Source organism: Pelophylax lessonae, assembly GCF_965119305.1.
Source record: "Pelophylax lessonae genome assembly, chromosome: 2".
Taxonomy (NCBI): Eukaryota; Metazoa; Chordata; class Amphibia; order Anura; family Ranidae; genus Pelophylax; species Pelophylax lessonae.
This window is the reverse complement of record NC_138769.1, coordinates 628628524-628635975: the sequence shown is the minus strand read 5'-3', so window position 1 is coordinate 628635975 and position 7452 is coordinate 628628524. Positions and strand designations below refer to the sequence as shown.

Below are 7452 nucleotides of genomic sequence, written 5' to 3'. Positions count from 1 at the left end.
TCCTTAGACTTGTATTATAAGAGTGATGATCCAGTACATCCTCATGACATCAGAATTCACAGACAGAAGTGTCCATTGTTGGTTCTCCGGTGCCACCTGTTATAGGACGGTCACCTCATACTGAATAGACTCCTCGCTGCCCTGGAACCCCCATGAAGTATTCTGCTAATCACCAAATGTATTCCCTAAATGTTCCCAGAGGAGATTGAAGACAGATTATCTTTAATGGAAACGTTTTTGCCGAAATTTCCTTTCTTTGTTCAATATGGTCAGGATTAAAAAATAAAAACTGAAAAGTGATTTTGGTTTATTAGGTAAATACTTGACATATTTTTATGTTTTTCTGAAAATAGCCTGCAGTTGCACTTTGAAACAAGACTCCATTCACACCTAGCGATTTAAAATGGCAATAAAATCACAGCAAAAAACACGACACGCATGTGGGTGCTATTTATTCTTAATGGTGCCCTAATTGTAGTGCGAATTTGCAGCAATTGACGTGCTACAAAAATGTGGAAATCGTGTCAGAAGGCGAATTAAGAAATTGCATGGAGCTCATCGCCCAAAAAGGTGCAGGAGCTTCTTTTGCATGAATAATGGAAAGTTTGGTGCCAAAACTGGAAATGCAGGATGCACTTGGCCAAAAACCGAAGCCGAAAATGACAGTTTTTAAAAATTATAAACAGCTCTTCCTCACCGGGTCTGCGGCGAATTTACAAGGTGTCCATCGCCAACATCTAAAACTCCACAATGGGAAAGGAAAAGACACACATCAACATCATCGTCATTGGACACGTAGATTCTGTGAAGTCCACAACAACTGGACATCTCATCTACAAATGTGGTGGGATCGACAAGCGTACCATTGAAAAATTCGAGAAGGAAGCTGCTGAGATGGGAAAGGGCTCCTTCAAATACGCTTGGGTCTTGGACAAACTGAAGGCTGAGCATGAATGAGGTATTACCATCGACATTTCCCTGTGAAAATTTGAGACCAGCAAGTACTATGTTACCATTATTGATGCCCCTGGCCACAGAGACTTCATCAAGAACATGATCACTGATACTTCTCAGGCTGACTGCGCCGTGCTTATTGTTGCTGCCAGTGTTGGTGAATTTGAGGCTGGTATCTCAAAGAATGGTCAAACTCGTGAACATGCTCTTCTGGCCTACACTCTGGGTGTGAAGCAGCTTATCGTTGGTGTAAACAAAATGGATTCCACTGAGCCACCATACAGTCAGAAGAGATATGAGGAAATTGTAAAGGAAGTCAGCACTTACATCAAGAAAATTGGGTACAACCCAGATACCGTTGCCTTTGTGCCCATCTCTGGTTGGAACGGTGAAAACATGCTGGAACCAAGCTCCAATATGCCATGATTTAAGGGATGGAACATCACCCGCAAAGAGGGAAAAGCTTCTGGAACCACTCTACTGGAAGCTCTTGAAAGCATTCTGCCACATAGCCGCCCCACTGACAAGGCTCTTCGTCTGCCTCTGCAGGACGTGTACAAGATTGGTGGTATTGGTACAGTACCAGTTGGTTGTGTTGAAACTGGTATCCTGAAGCCAGGTATGGTGGTTACCTTTGCTCCAGTTAATGTAACAACTGAAGTCAAGTCTGTGGAAATGCACCATGAAGCTTTGACTGAGGCTTTGCCCGGTGACAACGTTGGTTTCAACGTAAAGAACGTTTCCGTGAAGGATATCCATCGTGGTAACGTTGCTGGTGATAGCAAGAACGACCCACCATTGGATGCTGGTCAATTCACCGCACAGGTCATTATCCTGAACCACCCAGGACAAATCAGTGCTGGCTATGCGCCTGTGCTGGATTGCCATACTGCTCACATTGCCTGCAAGTTTGCGGAGCTGAAGGAGAAGATTGACCGTCGTTCTGGTAAGAAACTGGAAGAAAATCCCAAGTCCTTGAAATCTGGTGATGCTACCATCGTTGACCTGATCCCCGGCAAGCCCATGTGTGTGGAGAGTTTCTCTAACTATCCTCCCCTTGGTCGCTTCGCTGTGCGTGACATGAGGCAGACTGTAGCTGTTGGTGTCATCAAGGCTGTTGAAAAGAAGGCAGCAGGTGCTGGCAATGTCACAAAGTCTGCCCAGAAGGCCCAGAAAACCAAATGAATATTTCAACAATCCAGCACCACCTCAGTCTTAACCAGTGGTGGAAGATCGGTCTCAGAACTGTTTGTCTCAATTGGCCATTTAAGTTTAATAGTAAGACTGGCTAATGATAACCATGCATCGTAAAAGCTTCAGAAGGAAAGGAATCTTTTGTGGACCATTTGTTTGTGGCAGTTTTAAGTTATTAGTGTTTTTAAATCGGTAAGTGGGAACAACTAACCCAAAGAACACGTCACCAAATTTTTTGAGACCATTAAACAAAGTTAATGAGACGTGTTGTGGCTTGTAATTGCAAATAATAAAAAAAAAAAAATGATAAACACAATATATAATCAGCGCAATATTAATCAAACCCTAGTGTGAGAAATCTATGCGCAAACGAGTACATCAAAATCAGTATGTGATCAACACAATAAAAAATGATGCACAAACAATATAAACTAGTGATCGATCGATATTTTGGTCATCGCATATCAGTATTGGCAAAAATTGGCAGATATTTTCGTACATTAAAAAAAAAATATTTTTATTTATTTATTTATTTTTTGACAGGTACTATTGTGAAGGGATTTGGGGGTCGAATACCCGGAAGTGATGTCATGACATCACTTCTGGGTTTTTACATGGAGACCCGATCAGAGCCTAATGCGGCTTTGATTGGGTCTTCTCTTCGGCAGCCGTGCAGGCTGGTTGCCCGGGTCTCCCGTGGAAGGCGGCGGGAGGGGGGGGGATGTCCCCTCCCGCTCCTTGTAATGACAGCCAAGTGGCTTCTCAGCCGCATCGGTTGTCATTACAAGACAGCCAACCTTTGGCTATGGACGCCAGTACCAGGGTGATGCCTCTAGCTGCAGGCATCAACCCGGTACAAGCACTTTCCCGAAATATTGGCAATGTCGGTAACCTCAGGGGCCGATTCTGATATATCAGGGGAAAGTGCATATTGGCGCCCGATATATCGGCTTTGCCGATAATCGGTCGATCCCTAATATAAACCACTTGTGAGTTAAACAAAATTGTGTTTGCTGCCAACACTTATCAAAGTGTGCCCTCCGGAGACTTTAAATAAACAAAAATATAACAAATCCAGTGTAGCGCAATCAATATTATAAGTATCAATTTATATATAAAAAATTCCACTGTCATGCGATTCTAAAGTCTTCAAAAAAAAATTCATATAATCCAGTGACTTCAGTGACCACCACCATTAGCTGGAATGTCTGCTCACCTCCAAGCAAAGACCCCACCACAGAGTCCCAATCGCCTGTTTATATGTCTCTCTGGATACCACTGGGATGCTCCTCCACAAGATGGTCCTGGACAACACTGGACTCTTCTCAGAATCTCAATCATTCACGTATGGCCAAAAAAAATTAGGGAGAAACCATAGTGCTTATAATGGTTTAATAAAACTATACACAGGGATACAAATACTCACATAACAATGTGATAAAAAAGCATATCATCAGCTCTCCCAGCTGATACATTAACGGAAAAACGTCCTGAATATCAGTTCCTTCCACCTGTACGCGTTACGCTCCTTAGTGAGTTTCTTCAGCGAGTCTTGCTATGGTTTCTCATTATTTTTTGGCCAAACATGAATGATTGAGATCAGTCTGGTCCAGGAACATCTTGTAGAGGATCAGTCCACAGACCCCCTACATGTACTTTAAGTAGGAATATACTGTATATACCTGTTTCTATGTAGCCTATTTTCGCTTATCCTGGAATTCAGCTTTAGAGCAGTTAATATAACTCAAAAAAGCAAAAACTAAATAAATTGCAGCCAGTTTACCAATTCTTAGATGATAAGGCTGCATTAGTTTTCTTTTTTAAGCTTTTTCCTTTTATTTCAACCTATTGATCCAGCGGGTAAATCTGTAAATTTTTGACTTTCTTTAACAGGCCAAGCTGTCCAGCAGGAAAAGTTGTCAATGCTGACTGCAAACAATTGTCAACACATTCTGTGTGATCTGTCCATTTAGAAAAGCTTAAGGACAGAGTGAGATTCCTCTTATTTAAGTGACAACCTGGTGGCTTTAACCATAGGGACCCAGTTTTTTTTCTGACATTTTTTCTTTACAAGTAAAAATCTGTATCTCTTGCTAGACAGTTACTTAGATCCTCCAATCATTTTATATATATATATATATATATATATATATATATATATATATATATATACAGTGCCTTGAAAAAGTATTCGGCCCCCTTGAACTTTGCGACCTTTTGCCACATTTCAGGCTTCAAACATAAAGATATAAAACTGTAATTTTTTGTGAAGAATCAACAACAAGTGGGACACAATCATGAAGTGGAACGAAATTTATTGGATATTTCAAACTTTTTTAACAAATAAAAAACTGAATAATTGGGCGTGCAAAATTATTCAGCCCCCTTAAGTTAATACTTTGTAGCCCCACCTTTTGCTGCGATTACAGCTGTAAGTCGCTTGGGGTATGTCTCTATCAGTTTTGCACATTGAGAGACTAAAATTTCTGCCTATTCTTCCTTGCAAAACAGCTTGAGCTCAGTGAGGTTGGATGGAGAGCGTTTGTGAACAGCAGTTTTCAGTTCTTTCCACAGATTCTCGATTGGATTCAGGTCTGGACTTTGACTTGGCCATTCTAACACCTGGATATGTTTATTTGTGAACCATTCCATTGTAGATTTTGCTTTATGTTTTGGATCATTGTCTTGTTGGAAGACAAATCTCTGTCCCAGTCTCAGGTCTTTTGCAAACTCCATCAGGTTTTCTTCCAGAATGGTCCTGTATTTGGCTTCATCCATCTTCCCATCAATTTTAACCATCTTCTCTGTCCCTGCTGAAGAAAAGCAGGCCCAAACCATGATGCTGCCACCACCATGTTTGACAGTGGGGATGGTGTGTTCAGGGTGATGAGCTGTGTTGCTTTTACGCCAAACATAACGTTTTGCATTGTTGCCAAAAAGTTCGATTTTGGTTTCATCTCACCAGAGCACCTTCTTCCACATGTTTGTGTGTCTCCCAGGTGGCTTGTGGCAAACTTTAAACAACACTTTTTATGGATATCTTTAAGAAATGGTTTTCTTCTTGCCACTCTTCCATAAAGACCAGATTTGTGCAGTATACGACTGATTGTTGTCCTATGGACAAAGTCTCCCAACTCAGCTGTAGATCTCTGCAGACCATCCAGAGTGATCATGGGCCTCTTGGCTGCATCTCTGATCAGTCTTCTCATTGTATGAGCTGAAAGTTTAGAGGGACGACCAGGTCTTTGTAGATTTGCAGTGGTCTGATACTCCTTCCATTTCAATATTATCGCTTGCACAGTGCTCCTTGGGATGTTTAAAGCTTGGGAAATCTTTTTGTATCCAAATCCGGCTTTAAACTTCTCCACAACAGTATCTTGGACCTGCCTGGTGTGTTCCTTGTTCTTCATGATGCTCTCTGCGCTTTAAACGGACCTCTGAGACTATCCCAGTGCAGGTGCATTTATACGGAGACTTGATTACACACAGGTGGATTCTATTTATCATCATTAGTCATTTAGGTCAACATTGGATCATTCAGAGATCCTCACTGAACTTCTGGAGAGAGTTTGCTGCACTGAAAGTAAAGGGGCTGAATAATTTTGCACGCCCAATTTTTACGTTTTTTATTTGTTAAAAAAGTTTGAAATAAACAATAAATTTTGTTCCACTTCATGATTGTGTCCCACTTGTTGTTGATTCTTCACAAAAAATTACAGTTTATATCTTTATGTTTGAAGCCTGAAATGTGGCAAAAGGTCGCAAAGTTCAAGGGGGCCGAATACTTTCGCAAGGCACTGTATATTATTAGTGGTTAGGCTATTTAAGTTGTGTGATTCTTGTGAACACCAAAGTTGTTTTATGCAATCTTATACTGCCACCTAGTGACATAATTACTAGCTACAGTCTAAATAAAGCAATGCTGATTCTAAGAAAAAATATATAATCGTATACCAATAGATCATAGCGATTACAATCGCAACATCTGTTTCTAAATTCTTGCCACTCAGTGTTTAGAAAGTAGTTAGGAACATTGAACTGAACATGTTTTGTAATGTTAAAGATATCTTATCTGCACTTCACTGAAACATGTGTATGGATCATGCTGTGTTAGCTTCTTCCTGTGCTGCAGTGGCTGGGAAAAGTGACATCTGACATTGGAAGTGATGTAAAACATGGCAATTCCAGGTTCTCGTTAGAGGAGTTCATTGAACAGATTTTTGCTGGTCTCCCTTCCCTCTACCCAGCAAAACCCACCATGCAGGTCCGAGCACACAGATGGAATAGCAGAGCCAGGGGTTCATCGTGGTGGGAGAGGCCATAACATGGTGGTCTGTGGAAGTGATCCAGTGCCTCCAACTGAGAGCTGACAATCGCCTTGTAAAACTACACACATTTTTGACTGCTATAGCAGCTGGGAGTGTGTGTAAAACCCCAACAACGGCCAATGTATGACATGCATCAGTGGCAGCAAAATGGGTAAAGCAGTCCAGCACAAATGTTTCCATGAAATAATACACTAGAAACACAGCATTCTCACATACCTAGCAAGCATAGTTTTCCTATGTACATATATTATAACAAACTATTGTAACAAGGTTTCCAGGCCTGTGGCCTGATATGGCTCTGCCATTAGTACCGGTACTCTCTCCAGCCCATGTGAGCTGTGACCCTGGGTGTGACAACTGAAGCAGCGACAACTCCAGCATCTTTGTTTGTGTTTGTTTTTTATTTGATTTAAAGGGGATGGGATAAGGGAATGAGTGGGATACTCCTTGCGGCTCCAACTAATTACACATGGGACTTTGCTACTGAAAAATGCCCGTTGGCGCTTCCCCGACGCCAGCGGGCGCCAGCCAACGCTCACTGACTCTGAGAACTCTCTGTGTAGCTGAAGAAGTGTCGAATGCCCGACTTATAGTCCAGTAGATCCAAGACTGAGCTGTAGAACTCCTGACACTGCTGTGCTGTGGAAGTCACTAAATGCTGTCCCCCGCTTGGTACAGCTTGAGATAGTATCTTGTAGAACTTGGTGCAACTGTCACTTCACTGACACTATCTGTATAATTCAGGGCCTGCTGGTACCCCCTTTACAACTTCAGGGTCCTCTACCTAGGCACCCCCTTTACAGCTAGCTGATACTGGATCCCAGAACCTCTTCCGGAGTCGTCCCCTCTAACACTTCAGGCGAACCCCAGGGGCAATCGTCAGTACTCACAACCTGTGTAGGCTTTCCTGGGACTGGACCCCTTTCTCTCTCTCTCCGCAGGCTCTCGGCACACCGGATCCCCTCAGCTCAACTCA

At 42.2% G+C, this 7452-nt stretch overlaps 1 pseudogene across 1 annotated transcript; it reads left to right on the top strand.

Moving 5' to 3' along the window:
• The first annotated feature begins 735 nt into the window (after positions 1–735).
• Positions 736–2224, top strand: LOC309546023 (elongation factor 1-alpha, somatic form-like; annotated as a pseudogene). The gene has a single exon. The product of its transcript is annotated as an elongation factor 1-alpha, somatic form-like (transcript).
• The last annotated feature ends 5228 nt before the right edge of the window (positions 2225–7452 follow it).